Genomic DNA, 17,208 nt, shown 5'->3' on the forward strand with positions numbered 1-17,208 from the left:
TAAGCAATGCTATTTGCCAGGGGTTTACAAAGACCTTCTCACTCACAGGATCTTATTTAATCCTTCTTGAGAGGATGATCACACAGAAGAAGAAATTGGGGCTCAGTTTATTGCTGAGTGTTTCTATGCCAATAAATAATGGAGCCAGAACCAAACTTTGGTGCTCTGAATGCCAGATGTCTCCTTTCAGCAGGCTGAAGGAGTGTGTTATGTCGGGAAGGGCCAAGAGAAAGCATCCCCTGCAACTGAAAGGAAGTCAGGGCTGGAGTTAGAGGAGCAAGAAACCCAGGGCAGCCTCAGGTAGACATTGTTCCTGCCCTTCCCTGTTGCCAAGAGAGAACCACCTGGGCTCTATCTTTTGAGGTTACCCATGGGGGAGGCTGACATCTTCTGCCTTGTTGCAAAGCCATCAAGGGATGCTGGTGATCAGCCTCCTTTATGTACATAGTTCTTATACTATTCTCCAGAAGCCAGATGTATTTTAATGCCATTTAATTTATTTTAATTTTTTAAATGTTGAAATATGGAATTAAATCATATCATTGCCTGACTGAAGAACAAATAAAACCTGGCAAGCAGTCAAAGTCATCTCTCTGAGACAAGTCTGGGTAGTTCTCTTGTATAATCAACTCTAGGGATGCTCTGGGCCCTCCTGTTACAAGGGGGTGCTAGGAGCAGATTCCTCAGACTCCCAGCAGATCTAGCTACTGTCTTCACAGATGTGCTCTCCCCTAATGATTTCCCCTTGAGGTTGATTCCTCTATTAGTTTCTTTTCAGGGGCGAAAAGGCACTGGCTCAAGAGGATTCTTCCTGTCTCACTGGGGAGGGAGTACGATGGTATGTTTGTGGTAGGTGGAGCATCTGGAAAGCTGCTGAGCAGAGTGGTTTTACTAGACTCTCAGCAGAATCTACATGGCTCTAAACACATCTTTTCTGGGGGCCCTATGAAAGGCAGAAGTGCAGGAGTTGAGATAGGATGTCTGGAACATTTGGGAGCCTAGAGCACCACTAGTCATTCTGAGAATGCCCTAGAATACTGCAGTGGGAGCTGACTGGTGACTGCACATTGAGGAGTGCCAACCTGGGGCCCTTGGGGCACTCTAACCAATTTAGGGCAGCTTACAGGCTGGACAGCTGAGTTGACTGGCCAAGTTGATCTCTAGATAGACTCAATGTGATAACAGATACACTAGAGGTTTCAAGTTACAGTTGGAAGTTTCTGAAATGAAAGATACTGTCAGCACTGAAAGTATTCTCAGCAGTAGACAATCTGTATGCTATGAAACAAGACTCACAGAATACAGAATTGTCAGGTCAGGGAGGAGCATAAAAGTCAACACATCCAACACAAATTCTTTTGATGGATAAGGAATCCAAGGCCCAGAGAGCAGAGGTGAGTCTCACCTGTGGTTGTCAGAAGTGATAAGAATTAGAACATAACCTTTCATCACCAATTCGTTGCCTCCTCTGTTACACCGTTTTCCTGTCCCTGGTTTGAATTTTGACTCCACCATTGTCTTATTTTTGGAAATAGTATAGATCCCCTTTCTTGACCTTGTTTGACCTGCTTCATGGGTGAGGGAGTATATTCACTCCATTTTTTCATTGAACACCTACTGTATTTCAGGCATCAAGTGACATAGAGTGGGAGACAGAAAAAGCACTTGCTCCAGGAGGGATGGTAAGCCACATGCAAAAAAAAAAAAAAAAAAAAAAAAAGCATTTCAGAAAGTGTAAAGGGCTAATGAAAAACAGATGTCACGTTATTAAAATTCACAGGAGGAAGGGACAGCTTCTCCATAAAGCCTCCCCATCAGGAAGAGGCATTTGAATTGAACACTGAAGAACAAGCAGAAGTCTTAGGGGAAGGTAAACTGTGAACAAATGCACAAAGGCAGAAAGGGCAAGGGAACTGTAAAAAGTGAAGCTAGATATGGAGTGGGACACCAGCCCATACAGGGCCTTGAATACAATGAACTGCAAAAAATGGAATGCTCTTCAAAGTTTTTTGTGCAGAAAAATGGTAAGTTTACAAAGGCATTTTAGGAGGTGAATCTTGTAACTGATTAAAATGAACTGAAAGAGGGAAAGGTTGAAGTTGGGAAGATGGCAGAAAGCTGTTTTTTACAGTATAATAATAGTAACTACTTCGCACAGCCATGGTAAGGACTAAATGGGAAAATCAAGGTAAAGCACTTTGCAACAGAGTAGCTGACAGATGGTAAACACACACATATTATTACTATTTTTATACAAGAGGTGATAAAATCTGCACTTGAGTCGTGGTGTTTGAGATGAAGAAGAGGGGCACAGGGTTATAAAATACATCAAGCAATACTTGGGGAACAAGGGAGATGAGTTCAAAGATAAACTTGGAGGTTTCAAGTCAGGGTGACTGGAAGTTTGTTGGTGCCATCAAGAGAAAGTGGGAAGTCAGGAGGAGAAGCTGCTAAGGACAAAGATGATGTCAGGTTAGTAAAAATTCAGGAGGAGCTAACAGGACATCTTGTTGGAGATATTTCCAGCCATGTGGAAATCAAGACAAGAAACAAGACATCCGGCTTGGAGAGCTAGAGTCACAGACTCTGGGAGCTATCCACACTGCAGTAACAGCACAAACCATTCAGGGAGACTGCCAAGGGATAATGGAGAAAGGAAAAATTGGGAGAGAGGAGAGAATCTTGGAGTGGAAGTGGAAGAAGGGCCATGTAGAGGTAGTGAGACCTACAGAGCTCTGTGTGAAAGAAGTCAAAAGAGGAAAGACTTAAGGAGCTAATTGTCAATATTATCTGATGCAGGGAGGGAGAGAGACAGAGAAAGAAAGAGGGAGGACAGCAGGCAGCTATTTGGAATAAGTCATTATATTTTGGGGAATGAGAAGTCCTTGGTGGATGAGAGTTGGGGAGAAGGTGGAGAAAAGTGGGAAGTGAGTGGATGAATGATGAGAAAATAGGGACAAATGATCAAAATTTCAAGAGTTTGTTGAAGGCATGATGGGGAAAGAGTATAATGGGGAAAAGGAATTAGAGAAGTGATACTCTTTTTAAGATGGGGTTTGTGGAGGGAGAGGATTCTGTATTGAAGGAGAAAGACACTTCAGATAAGAGATGGAACTGGGGCAGTTTACCAAAGTAGGGCAAGGGTGAGCTCCTGGGCACTGCAGGAAATGAAGCATTTTGTTTTTGTTTGTTTGTTTGTTTTTTACCCTAAGATTAGTGACAGGGAAGGATGAGGAACCCAGTGGAGAAATCAGGGTGCAAAGGAAGAATGCTGACCAAGCTCACACTGTTTGGTTTCATTCTTTTGGACTTTGAGGTCCTCTCCTGTTGAGTGATTTGGAAATTATCACATGGAAGCCATGGCAGGAGCACAGCTTCTAGTCCCACTTCCAGATCTAGTCCCGACATGACCCAGCATTCCTGAACACAACTAGGAAAGCCCTATTTGTCATTCCAAATATCAAGGCAGTAAATGCTATTTGGTCTGTTCCAAATTATATATAGATGAAACAGAGCTGTTTTCTTCTTACTAGATGTGATTCTGTATGCCATATCCAAGTACCCTGGATTCTAGAATTAGCTTTTATTCACTCACCATATTATTTTTAAATACCCATGTACATACACATGTGAGTCTCCTATCTAGATGTCTTGCTCTATAGTCTCCATGGACCTAAATTCTTACCCTTCCAGGCTCCTCCTTCAGGCCTGTCTCAGCCTTCACGGATCTCTCCATCTCAAATCTTTGAGAGTTTGCTTTGCTCTGCAGTTCAGCTGGCCAGGAAATATGTCTTACACTCTGTGGAGCCCTTTCTCTTTTCCCCTAAGGCATCTGCCCAGTGTTGAGTTTAGAGGGCCCATTCAAAACACTAATGAACAACCAAACATAAACCAATCTCATTAGAGAAAATTAGTGAAATGCTTTCCTAGAAGGGTATCTCTGGTTTGTGTGCAGTCCTAATTAGGGAAAAGAGGTCAGGCTGGCAGGACCAGGGGGAAGCAAAAAGAGAAAGCAGATAAGCTGTAAGTCTGCCTTTTTTTATGGTCCAGGACACATAGCCCTCCTGCACAAATAACTCACAATCTTCCTGTACCCAGCTATCACCAGACCATCAGCTGATAGAAAAGTGCAAGTTAACTCACTGCAACCTTGGCATTATCAGTACTGCACATAGCTCTCTCCAGCACAAACCCCATCCTATAAGTCCCCAGCAAGCCTTTGTCCCCTTGCAGTCAGCTCCTTCTTCTCTTGCTGACCTGCCTGTTGCTTCCTTGCAATCTATCCTCATACTTTCTCTAATAAATCTGACTTTTTTTTTAACCTACAACTGTCTTGGTAAATTCTTTTTACCTCCCATGCGACACTGCCCCAAGTAGTCGCTACCCGTGACAGTCTGTGCATTGAAACAGAAAGAGGAAACCCCTGCCCTCACCTTCATAGGCTGCCAGGACCATACACCTGGGTTTCTATACAGTTCCTCTTTACCTCCCTCTCTCTCCTACGTTCCAGTTTCAGTACACTATCTAAAATGCAAGTCTGACTTTTCAAATCAGTAGTCAACATTTTCCTAACCCTGCACTGGAAACTCAGTGGAAATTCTTAGCATGGAGTACAAGCCCTTCAAGGTTTGACCCCTATGCCTTCTCCAGACTCAACTCCCCTGCATTTTAATCTCTGTCTTCAGTCATTTGGAAGAGCTCTTATCTATGTTAGGTCTTTACATACTAATCCCTTCACTCATAACACTTTCTCCCTCCACTTTCCTCTCCTCTTTTCTTTCACCAAAGCTAACTCCTACCCATCCTCCCTTTCTGGGCTTAGCTGTCCCTACAAGTCCTCATTAAGCCCCTAGGAAGAGGTGCTCCTCCTATATGCTTCCATTATCATGGGGTTTACCCTCTACTGGCAGAAATCACTTTACACAGTAATTGTCCATTCACGAGTTGGTCATCCTTGCTGGAATGTGTGTTTATGAGGAAAGAGGCCATTCTATTTTATTTGCCTCTCTACTTAGCACAGGCCTGGCAGAGTAGGTGGCTGTTGAATATTTATTGAATAAATGGCTAGCTGAGTGAATAAACGAATGCTTTTTCTTTTGGAGTCCAGTGTTTTTCTGAGCCTCATCACATATTTGAATCTCTTAGGCAAAGCAACCAAGCTTAAGTGAAGGGGGTTATTCCTTTTTTTTAATTGTTTTTTTGAGATAGAGTCTCACTCTGTCACCCAGGCTAGAGTGCAGTGGCGCGATCTCAGCTCACTGCAACCTCCGCCTCCTGGGTTTAAGCAATTCTCCTGCCTCAGCCTCCCGACTAACTGGGATTACAGGTGCCTGCCACCATGCCCAGCTAATTTTTGTATTTTTAGTAGAGACAGGGTTTCACCATGTTGGCCAGGCTGGTCTTGAACTCCTGAACTAGTGATCCACCTGCCTCGGCCTCCCAAAGTGCTGGGATTACAAGCGTGAGCCACCGCGCCCGGCCTATTCCTTTCTTTTTATCTAATCTCAATAGTTTGAAAAAGAAGTCCAGATGTGTGACACACTTCCCAAATCCTGATCATGGGCAATGACTGAAGCATGAAGGCTGGGGAACATGCCCACTATCAGTGCCCATAAACAATACTAACAACTGTGCCCAGAGAATGCAAAAGGAACCACCCTTCACAGGCACAGGGCAGGGCTGGGGGAAGAGGACAACCTATCAGCTTTAGGGTCCCATCTCTTGGAGGAGCACAGGGCATGGAAATGGTTTTAACAGGGTCAGTTCAGTAACCATATTCTCTCTTCTCCTACCAGGAAGCTGTAGGTGGCAGTGTAAAGGAGAGCTCAGAAGAGCAGGAACAGAGAAGGAAAGAATGTAATTATTCCTCCAATTCCACTCACTCAACCAACATTTACTGGGTACCTATCCTATGCCAGGCACAGTGCTAGGCCTTCGGGACACAGTTTCCTCCCTTTGTGGAGTCTGTTGTCTAGAGGTGTGCCTGGCATTACTTAATCACATACATAAATTTAATGTGCATCTTTAAATTACTTCAAAAATATAACTTCAGATTATGAGTGTTTATGAGGAAAGGGTCCATTCTATTTTATTTGCCTCTGGACTTAGCACATGCCTGACAGAGTAGGTGGCTGTTGAACATTTACTGAATAAATGGCTAACTGAATGAATAAACAAATACTTTTCTTTTGGAATCCAATGGACTCCATGACCAAATATGGCTTGGCTGTGTCCCCATCCAAATCTCATCTTGAATTGTAGTTCCTATAATCCCTACGTGTCCTGGGAGGAAGCCAGGGAGGTAAATGGCTCATGGGGGCAGTTACCCCCATGTTGCTGTTCTTGTGATAGTGAGTTCTCACAAGATCTGATGGCTTAACAAGGGGCTTTTCCCCTCTTTTCGGCACTTCTCTTCGCTGCCGCCGTGTGAAGAAGGACGTGTTTTCTTCCCCTTCCACCATGATTGTAAATTTCCTGAGGCCTCCCCAGCCCTGTGGAACTGTGAGTCCATTAAATCTCTTTCCTTTGTAAAGTACTTGGGTATGTCTTTATTACCAGTGTAAGAACGGACTAATACAGATGTATAATAAGCAGGAATCTGGCCTAGTCAGGGAGGATATGAAAGGCTTCCTTGAGGAAGTAACTAGTGAGCTGAGAGCGAAGCTTGAGTAGGAGTACTTTAGGAGTATGTTGGGAGAAAAATAAAGGATTCCAAGTGGAGGAAACTGCATGAATGGCCTTCCCTTCTCCATAAAGTTAAAGAAAGAACCACTTCAACCAAGTTCAGTTCTATAGGCCTTATCTGCTTCTTCTCAACCCAGTATCTACATTTTATTTAAAGAAAAAGGAGGCTACAAAGTGGACTTGTATGAGGGGACTGCTGCTGGGCATTGTAGATTGCAATGAGGGGCTGGGTGATCAGTCGACATCTAGTTACCCTAAGCTCTGACCATTAGCCATCCTCCTCTGGAGACCTGCAATGCATGAAGGGGCAGGTTCCTCTCAAACTTGGATCCAGCCAGTGACGCCAGCAAAAAGAAGCCCCGGCAGGAGGCCAAGAGCCCATAAAGGGTGAACTGATCCCCCTATTTCAGGAAGAGCATGGCGCAGCAGCTATATTTGAAAATCGAGGTAAACAAGAGCTCAGCTCAAGTGGATGGGGCACGACAGCTGTGGAAGATTAATCACACGCCGCTGCAAGTCACCGGGTCGCCAGGGGCCGAGGAGGCTTCCCTTTTGGTGCCCCACCAGAAGGCCGGATGTGTTCCTATCACGTACCCACGTTCCACCCTCCTCAACTCCCTCCTCCCCCCACCCCCTTCGGGTGTTTCTTGACCACCCAGGAGCTTGGCGGTGCCTGCTGCAGTCTACGTTTCTGATAAATTGAAACCAATTTCAATTCTTCTGCCCGGGAGACCTAACCGCCGAATGTGTTCAGAGGTTTGTTTATTAATCGCCAGGAAAGGAGAGAGAGAAGAGAGAGAAAGGGGAAAGGGGGAGAGAAGAGAAGAGAAGGGTGGGGGTGGGGGGCGAGGAGAGAGAGAGACAGAGAGAGAGAAAGAGAGAAACAAGCTGCGATGAGCAGGTAAATTTATGGTACTGCATTAAAGGCATTTCTTCTATTTAACCCCACCCCGCCACCACCACCACTACCACACGGTTAAACATAAAACACAATGAATTAAGACGAAAAACTGCTTTTTCCCCCGGAGCAAATTGCTTTCATCATCTCTCCCAGTGGCTCGGGTCCTCTGGGCAGGTCAGCCAGGGCCTGCAGGAGCAGCAGCGCTAGCCTCTGAATGAGGGCTTTGGCTGTGTGTGTGTGTGTGTGTGTGTGTGTGTGTGTGTGAGAGAGAGAGAGAGAGAGCGTGTGTGTGTGTGTGCGCGCGCGTGTGTGTGTTGGGGGGTCGGGGGAAGGTTAGTTATATATTTCGATTCTTTCCACCGAGCCCCAGACCACGCACACCACCAGGGGCTGGAGAGTGCAGGACTTGAGAAACCCTCCTTCTTCCCCGCCCCCTTGGCCCCAGCGGTCGGTGCGCTGGGGCTGCAGCTCCCGACCCGCGGCGGTGGAGTCCCGAGATTGGGGTGAGCGCGTGCGTGCGTATGTGCACGCGGGCGCGCGCGGAGTGGATAACCAGCTTCCCTGCTAGCCCCCAAACCCGGCGGACACTCACAGCACCAGAAGCACAACACGCCCTGGCCCAGGCGGCACACATATGCCCACATGCATCCAGCACACAACACAGCAGTCTCCCCAAACAGCACCCGCTACCAACCCAACATGCTCACGATCCGACTGTAAGCATCTGCCCAGGCATCTCTCTCTCTCTGCCCCTCCCCACCCGGCGGCACCCTCCCGTGGACACCCACTCTGCCAGATCTGCCCCCCCAACACCGCATACACAATGTACACTTTCCAGGGCACCCTCCCCCCACTTCTCTTGGCACTAAATCCACAGGAAGGTGGTTCATATGAATGATCTTGAGAAATAACTTAACCCCGTTATTCACAATCAGGGATCCTCTTAGGGGCATCCCAAGCCCCCCAACCTCTACCTCCCATGGCTCGGCTGCCCGCTAAGGGGGAAGGGCAGGAGGCTCACCCCATTACTCACCGTTTCCTCTCGGCCTCCCGAGCGGAGTGGGCAAGTGAGGGGGGTGAGGAAGGTACGTGATGCCCCCGCCACCGGGCGCCTCACCGGCCGCAGCGGCTCATCGCCCCCGCGGGCTGCCCGCCGGCCGCAGCCGCGTCCGGGGCATGTCAGTCCGCCACCGCCCGCCCGCCGGGGTTCGTGGGCTCGCAGCTGTCAGGGAGCTGCCGGGCAGCGCATCTGGAGCGCGGGGTCTAGGCGGGCGGGTGTCTGGGGCCAGGGCGAGGGGCCCCGGGAGGGGTCCTTCCGCGCGGATTTCAGAAAGAGGGAAACCCCTACCCAGAGCGGGGGCTGGAATATACGCCCGGGAGAGGCCCGGAGTCCCGGCCGCGGGCGGCGGGGGATTCCTGCCAGGAGGGGTAGCAAGGCGAGCAGAAGGCGCGCCCTGGCGGCTCCGAGGGACCCGGGCTCGGGCTTGCGGTCGCGTCGCCTGGGCTTTCCCAGGGCTGGGAGCGCGCCGGCTCTCCGCCTTGCACGCTGTCACCGCGGGAGATGTCTCGGCCTCGCCGCGCGCAGAGGGGACGCGCGGAGAGGCTGGTTTCTGGGCGAGCGGAGAGCTTTGCCCATTAAGCTGCCGCAAGAAGCCAAATCAAAAAGCCAATCTCCAAGCCTCCAAACGGAACGTCACCCTATCAGCTGGGAGAGAGCGCCGCACCGAATGACAAGCCGTGCATATTTATCCTCACGCGCCGAGGGGAGACTCTCAGAACGCTCCTCGACCGGCAACGAGGAAGTCGAGCCCGCATCCCGCAACCCGTATCCAGAGCCCCCGAGGGCCAATTCAGATCGAACCCCTGCCCCGCGTCCACCCACCCCAGTCGTTGGAGCCTGGTGCCCGCGCCTCCCGGCCGGCAGCACATCAAAACGGCGGCGCCTCCTGACCTGGATTCCGCCGAGTTGGGAGCTCCAGGCAGCAGGCGGGCGCGCGGCACCGGCTTTCCCCTTGTCCTCAGGAGACGCTGCCTGCAATTCCGAAATTAAGTCTCCACCAAACACATCTGTGGTTTTTAAATATAGCAGGGAACTATTACCCAGGCAGGGTCCACCCAGGCCTAGGGGAGGAGTTGAGGGGGATGGAGGTTGGCAGTGGAGAGAAAAGAAAACTCCTTTTTTCCCCCTCTTTTTTCTTCTCGTCTTGGTGCACAACCCAGCCTGTCATTTTCTCAACCCAAGTCAAACAACAGCTTGCGAGAGACGCTTGGGTGAGCTCTGGTATGTTGGCGTTTCGGGTTTTTAAAGCTAAAAATAAGAGGGGGCTGCCTCCCAAATTGCTGCTTACTCTGGGCCCGGAGGCTGGAAGAGAGCTGGTCCTTTGATGCAGCAGCGGGACTAGGGCTTGGGGCTTGGCTCAGGCGAAGTGTACACACGTAGCCTTAAATCAGATGCCTGTAATTTCTGCTATATTTGTCAGGCTTGGTCCTAGAGGCATGCGGGGTGGGCAAGCCACTCCTAAGAACGGGGTTTCAAGCCCTTAGCTTATCGGTGGCGTTAAGCAAATCTAAAATGAGCCTGGTGGCTGGCCCTTTGTAGCGACGCCAGTGCAGAAAAGTCAGAATGTAAGGGCAGGAAGTTGTTCTCTCAGGCCTCTCTGCTGCCTGAAGCTAAGTGTGAGGGACCGACAAATGATACTACTACTTACCAAATACCAGCATCTTTTAAGGGCCAGGAGTGGTGCTAGTGAATTTGATTGTATTATCTCATGCCATCCTACTAAAACTCTGTGAGCTAGGTACAGTTACCAACTCCATTTTTCTGTTGAGGAAATTGAGCCTTAGGTTAAATAACCATCCCAAGGCCATGTGCAGCAGAATCAAGGGTTGAAATAAAATGCAACCAACTGGAGTTGTGCTGACACCTCAACAGTGTGTGTGACTCCTGAGATCCCTGGCTCCCCTGCCCAGCTGCTCTGGAGCAAGGCTTGGTTCAAAGAGATTAAGTGGGGTATAGAGACTAGGGAATCTCTAAGCCTGAGATGGCAGGAGGTTTTTGCTGGTCCTTTGACTCAATGTTCCTTTAGCAAGCTGTGTGGTGGTTTCTGGCCTGAGTCCCGAGTCATAGTCCTGGATGTGCTCAGTAGGAGTGCTTTCAGACCCCTGAACCTTTATGGGTCTTGAATTTCATTTAAAGTTAGGGCTGGGACTGACTTTGAAAAGTTTCAATAGCTTCTAAAGTTGTGGGGTCTCGGGATACATCAATTACTGGGACTTACCTTGTGTCTGTTTCCATGGAGAGTCACAATGCTGAGTCTACACAATGAGAGTCTACAGTAGAGACAAAGAGATGGTTAGTGGGCATATAAATTGATACAGTTTTTAGGAGGGCAATTTTGAAAGATACATCAAATTCTTTAAAAATGTGAATGCCTGTGACCCAGTAATTTTACTGGAAGAAAATTATTCTATGGCAATCATTAAGGATATGCTCAAATATTTAGTTACAAGGATATTCATGGTAGTGTTTATAAGAGTGAAAAATTGGAAACTGGAAACATCTTTTTTTTGTTGTGGTTGTTGAGATGGAGTCTTGCTCTGTTGCCCAGGCTGGAGTGCAATGGTGGGATCTCAGCTCACTGCAACCTCTGCCTCTTGGGTTCAAGCAATTCTCCTTCTTCAGCCTCCTAAGTAGCTAGGATTACAGGCATGTGCCACCACACGCGGCTAATTTTTGTATTTTTAGTAGAGATGGAGTTTCACCATGTTGGCCAGGCTGGTCTTGAACTCCTGACCTCAAGTGATCTGCCCACCTCGGCCTCCCAAAGTGCTAGGATTACAGGTGTGAGCCACCGCGCCCGGCCTAAATTGGAAACATCTTAATTTTCCAACACAACAAATTGGTGAAGTAAACATGTTTTGTTGACATAATGTTGTATTCTACCACTGTAAAAATACCGATGCAGCATTCTGTGTACTGGCATGGAAAGGTTTTTATAATATATCGTGGACAGAGAGAAAAAAATACCCAGAACACAGCATGTGCAGGGGCGGCGGAGTGGGGATGAATGCCCTGGCAGCATAAAAACACCAAAATGGTACTGGTTATCTCTTGGTGGTGGGATTTCTGGTGATGTTTTTTCGCTTTAGATCAATCAACTTTATTGAGGCATAATTTACATACAACAACTCACCTTTTTTGTGATATATGCTTTATGAAGGCATCAAAAGCAAGGTCTAGCACACAGGCTAAATGACTATCTCAGTAGTGAGGAACATGAATCTGCAAAACTATCCCAGTAGTGAGGAACATGAATAATATTTCAAGATACCTGCAAAAACTAACTGATGATATTAAAATATCTAACATTTCTAATGGATATAAAGTTACAGGTAGCCAAACATCACTGCTACTACTAAAAACTCACCTGTTTTAAGTATATAGTTTGATAAGTTTTTATACAAGTACATACATGTAGAGCAACAACCTCAATCAAGATATAGAACATTTTCATCTCCCCCAAAAGTTCTTTCAGGCCCCTTTATACTCATCTGCTCTTCCCACAGGCAACTATTGATCTGCTTTCTGTCACTATGGATTAGTTTTGCTTGTGTCAGAATTTTATTTGTTTGCTTGTTAATATCTATTGATATCTTTTCAGTGAACATTACCTATTCACTAAAACTGAACCAGCAACAACAACAGAATTGGTCATGTCATTTTTTTATAACTACCAAACAGAACAGACAGGAGCCTTGTCTTCCTCTTGTCACCTGTCACAGGGCAATGCTGGGGGGAGGAAGGCAAGAGGTGCCAAAGCATGTTCAACCAATGCTCTCGGCAGAGCTGACTTGCATGGGTTCCTCTGAGTTCTAGGTAGACTGAAATAGCAAAGCCCAACTCTGCATTCTGGGCCTCAGTGTCCTCACCAGTAAAATGGGAATAATAATAATTAATTAATAATAATAATGCCCACCTCATGAGGTTGTTGTGAAGACTCAGTGAGTACAGACCAATCCCCAAATATATATCAATTCTCCTTCTCCCCTACTTTTTTCTCCCCCAACCCTGCTTCTCTCCCATCTTAAGTTCTACAGCCAACTTTCATGTGGCCTATGAAGTCTCAGACTGCTTTTAATTCTGGACATTCTCACTTGTTTTTTTTTTCTCCCCACTAGATGCCTACAGGGTTGGAAAACATTAAATGTAATGACACCATACTTCCACTTCTGCCATTGTTATTTATATCTGGTTGTACTGGAACCCAAGGAGATGTTCATGGGAAAGCTGGAAAGCAAGCTATGTATCATCAGCACTGGGAGTAAAGAGCCACAAACGTCCTTTGCAAGTTGGGAGGAAACTTAGGACCCGAGAAGCTACAAGAATCAGCCCAGTCACAGAGCTTGGTAAGAACTAGACAGACTCTTTTAAAAACAGACTGAATTGTGTCTCCCAAAACTTGATGTTGAAGCCCTAACCCTTAGTACCCAGAATGTGCCTGGGTTTTGAGATAGGGTCTTTAAAGAGGTAATAAAATTAAAACAGTGCCATCAGGGTGGGCCCTAATCCACTATGACTGCTATCCTTATAAGAAAAGGAGATTAGGACACAGACAGACAGAAGGACAACCTTGTGAGGACACAGCGAGAAGGCCGCCATCTGCAAGCCAAGGAGAGAGAAATCAAATGTGATGACACCTTGATGTGGGAGTTCTAGCCTCCAGAACTGTGAGAAAATAATTTCTGTTATTTAAGCCACTCAGTCTTCGGTATTTGGTCATAGTAGCCCTAATTCCGTGAGTCCTTGTCAGAGAATACCCTTTCTGCAGAGGCTGAGCAGCAAGTAATAGGGCAGATGGGATGAATAGTGGGAAGGGACCACGTGGCTTCTTGGTGAGGCCCCAGTATTTATCATTATGCTGCAGAACTCCACAAGTTAGTGCCTCTCTAAAAGCGGGGCCTCAGGCACTTCACAAGCAGCAGACCTGCCAGTCCTAGCCACCAGTGGCACTGCATCCCGCACAAGCCATAGTGTCTCTTCTCACAAGCAACCTAGGTGCCAGCATTCCGCAGCACTTGGAGTATACAATCTGATAGCAGTTGAGAAACAAGAGCAGTCAAGCTGAAGCTAAAGGTAAGTTCTGGAACAACTCTGTTGGGAAGATGGAAGTTTAGTAAGCCCTGTCTGATAATAGGGTATTTAGTGAGACATAATTCTTTCCTATGAGTTATATTATTTTTAATCTCGTTATATCTTGTATTTCAAAAATTTGTCACTTCAGTATCATTTCTTTTTTCCTTTTATAAAGTTTATTGCAGTAGGATATACATACAGAAATGTACACAAGTCATAACTATAGCTCAAAGAATTTTCACAATGTGAATATATTTTATTTAATCATCATCCAGAACAATAAATATTACCAGTACTCCAGCAGCTCCCCTCGTGCCTCTCCCAGTCATGCTTCTTCCTCTTCTCCAGAGGGAACGGCTCTCCTGACTTCTAAAACCACACACTAATCTTATGTGACTTTGAACTCTACGTAAATGGAAGCAGATGGAAAGTACTATTTTTGGGGGTTCTTTGCCCAACATAATTTTGGTCATGTTCATCCATATTGTTGTGTGTAGCAGCAATTTGTGACTTATCATTGCTGTATAGTTTCCTTTTAATGAATATGCAACTCAACTTTGTACTCTGCTCTTGATATCTCAATTGTTTCCAGTGTTTTATTTTTTGAATAATGCTGCTGTGAACATTTGCCTATACTCTCCCTCTCCAAGACTGTTTGATCACATTCTTCTCAGCACTTAGTATTGTCAGACTACTTAAAGTTAGTCATTCTGGTGGGTGTAAATTTAACTTTAATTTGTGGCTTTAATTTGCATTTCAAAAAAATTTTACTGTAAGTTCTGGGATACGTGTGCAGAGCGTGCAGGTTTGTTACATAGATATACATGTGCCCTGGTGGTTTGCTGCACCCATCAACGCATCATCGAGGTTTTAAGCCCTGCATGCATTAGGTATTTGTCCTAAATGCTCTCCCTCCCCTGGACCCTACCCACCGACAGGCCCCCGTGTGTAACGTCCCCCTCCCTGTGTCCACATGTTCTCATTGTTCAACTCCCACTTACGAGTGAGAACATGCAGTGTTTGGTTTTCTGTTCCTGTGTTAGTTTGCTGAGAATAAGCAATCATCCAGCTTCATCCATGTCTCTGCAAAGTACATGAACTCATTCTTTTTTATGGCTGCATAGTATTCCATGGTGTACATGCGCCACATTTTTCTTTATCCAGTTTATCATTGATGGGCATTTGGGTTGGTTCCAAGTGTTTGCTATTGTAAACAGTGCCACAATAAACATATGTGTGCATGTGTCTTTATAGTAGAGTAATTTATAATCCTTTGGGTATATACCCACTAGTGGGATTGCTGGGTCAAATGGTATTTCATTCTAGATCTTTGAGGAATTGCCACACTATCTTCCACAATGGTTGAACTAATTTACACTCCCACCAACAATGTAAAAGCGTACCTATTTCTCCATATCCTTGCAAGCATCTGATGTTTCCAGGCTTTTTAATGATCACCATCCTAACTGGTATGAGATGATATCTCATTTTGATTTTGATTTGCATTTCTCTAATGACTAGGGATGATGAGCTTTTTTTCATGTTTTTTGGCTGCATAAACATCTTCTTTTGAGACGTATCTGTTCATACCCTTCACCCACTTTTGATAGGGTTGTTTGCTTTTTTCTTGTAAATTTGTTTAAGTTCCCTGTAGATTCTGGATATTAGCCCTTTGTCAGATAGATAGATTGCAAAAATTTTCTCCCATTCTGTAAGTTGCCTGTTCACTCTAATGATAGTTTCTTCTGCTGTGCAGAAGTTCTTTAGTTTGATTAGATCCCATTTGTCAATTTTGGCTTTTGTTGCCATTGCTTTTGGCATTTTAGTCATGATGTCTTTGCCCATGTCTATGTCCTGAATGGTATTGCCTAGGTTTTCTTCTAGGGTTATTATGGTTTTGGGTTGGACATTTAAGTCTTTAATTGATCTTGAGTTAATTTTTGTGTAAGGTGTAAGGAAGGGGTCCAGTTTCAGTTTTCTGCAGATGGCTAGCCAGTTTTCCCAGCACCATTTATTACATAGGGAATCCTTTCCCCATTGCTTGTTTTTGTCAGGTTTGTCGAAGATCAGATGGCTATAGATGTGTGGTGTTATTTCTGAGGCCTCTGTTCTGTTCCATTGGTTTATATATCTGTTTTGGTATCAGTACCATGCTGTTTTGGTTACTGTAGGCTTATAGTATAGTTTGAAGTTAGGTAGTGTGATGCCTCTAGCTTTGTTCTTTTTGCTTACAATTGTCTTGGCTATATGGGCTCTTTTTTGGTTCCATATAAAATTTAAAGTAGTTTTTTCTAATTCTGTGAAGAAAGTCAATGGTAGCTTAATGGGAATAGCATTGAAACTGTAAATTACTTTGGGCAGTATGGCCATTTTCATGATATTGATTCTTCCTATCCATGAGCATGGAATTTTTTTCCATTTGTTTGTGTCCTCTCTTCTTTCCTTGAGCAGTGACTTGTAGTTCTCCCTGAAGAGGTCCTTCACGTCCCTTGTAAATAATATTCCTAGGTATTTTATTCTCTTTGTAGCAATTTTGATTGGGAGTTCACTCATGATTTGGCTCTCTGCTTGTCTATTGTTGGCGTATAGGAATGCTTGTGATTTTCACACATTGATTTTGTATCCTGAGACTTTGCTAAAGTTACTTATCTGCTTAAGGAGTTTTCAGACTGAGATGATGGGGTTTCTTAATATACAACCATGTCATCTTCAAACAGACAATTTGACTTCCTCTCTTCCTACCTGAATACCCTTTATTTCTTTCTCTTGCCTGATTGCCTTGGCCAGAAATTCCAATACTGTGTTGAATAGGAGTGGTGAGAGAGGGCATCCTTGTCTTGTGCCGGTTTTCAAAGGGAATGCTTCTAGCTTTTGCCCATTCGATATGATATTAGCTATGGGTTTGTCATAAATAGCTCTTATTTTCAGATATGTTCCATCAACACCTAGTTCATTGAGAGTTTTTAGCATGAAGGGATGTTGAATTTTATCAAACGACTTTTCTGCATCTATTGAGTTAATCATGTGTTTTTTGTCATTGGTTCTGTTTATGTGAATGAATTATATTTATTGATTTGCATATGTTGAACCAGTCTTGCATCTCAGGGATGAAGCTGACTTGCTTGTGGTGGATACACTGTTTGATGTGCTACTGGATTCAGTTTGCCAGAATTTTATTAAGGATTTTTGCACTGATGTTCATCAGGGATATTGGCCTGAAATTTTCTTTTTTTGTTGTGTCTCTGCCAGGTTTTGGTATCAAGATGATGCTGGCCTCATAAAATGAGTTAGGGAGGAGTCCCTCTTTTTCTATTGTTTGGAATAGTTTCAGAAGGAATGGCACCAGCTCCTCTTTCTACCTCTGGTAGAATTTGGCTGTGAATCCATCTGGTCCTGGCTTTTTTTTGGTTGGTAGGGTATTAATTACTGCCTCAACTTCAGAACTTGTTATTGGTCTATTCAGGGATTTGACTTCTTCCTCGTTTAGTCT

At 45.4% G+C, this 17,208-nt stretch overlaps 1 protein-coding gene across 2 annotated transcripts in view; it reads right to left on the bottom strand.

Annotated features, from left to right (window-relative positions):
- Nucleotides 1-8,726, bottom strand: part of SLC8A3 (solute carrier family 8 member A3) — a 139,401-nt gene extending 130,675 nt beyond the window's left edge. For both annotated transcript variants that reach the window (XM_007987143.3, XM_007987138.3), the window contains exon 1: nucleotides 8,619-8,726. The gene's annotated coding sequence lies outside the window, so the exon portion shown is untranslated. The remainder of the gene's footprint in view (nucleotides 1-8,618) is intronic.
- Nucleotides 8,727-17,208: the final 8,482 nt, after the last annotated feature.

This window comes from Chlorocebus sabaeus, chromosome 24 (genome assembly GCF_047675955.1).
Source record: "Chlorocebus sabaeus isolate Y175 chromosome 24, mChlSab1.0.hap1, whole genome shotgun sequence".
NCBI classification, from domain to species: domain Eukaryota; kingdom Metazoa; phylum Chordata; class Mammalia; order Primates; family Cercopithecidae; genus Chlorocebus; species Chlorocebus sabaeus.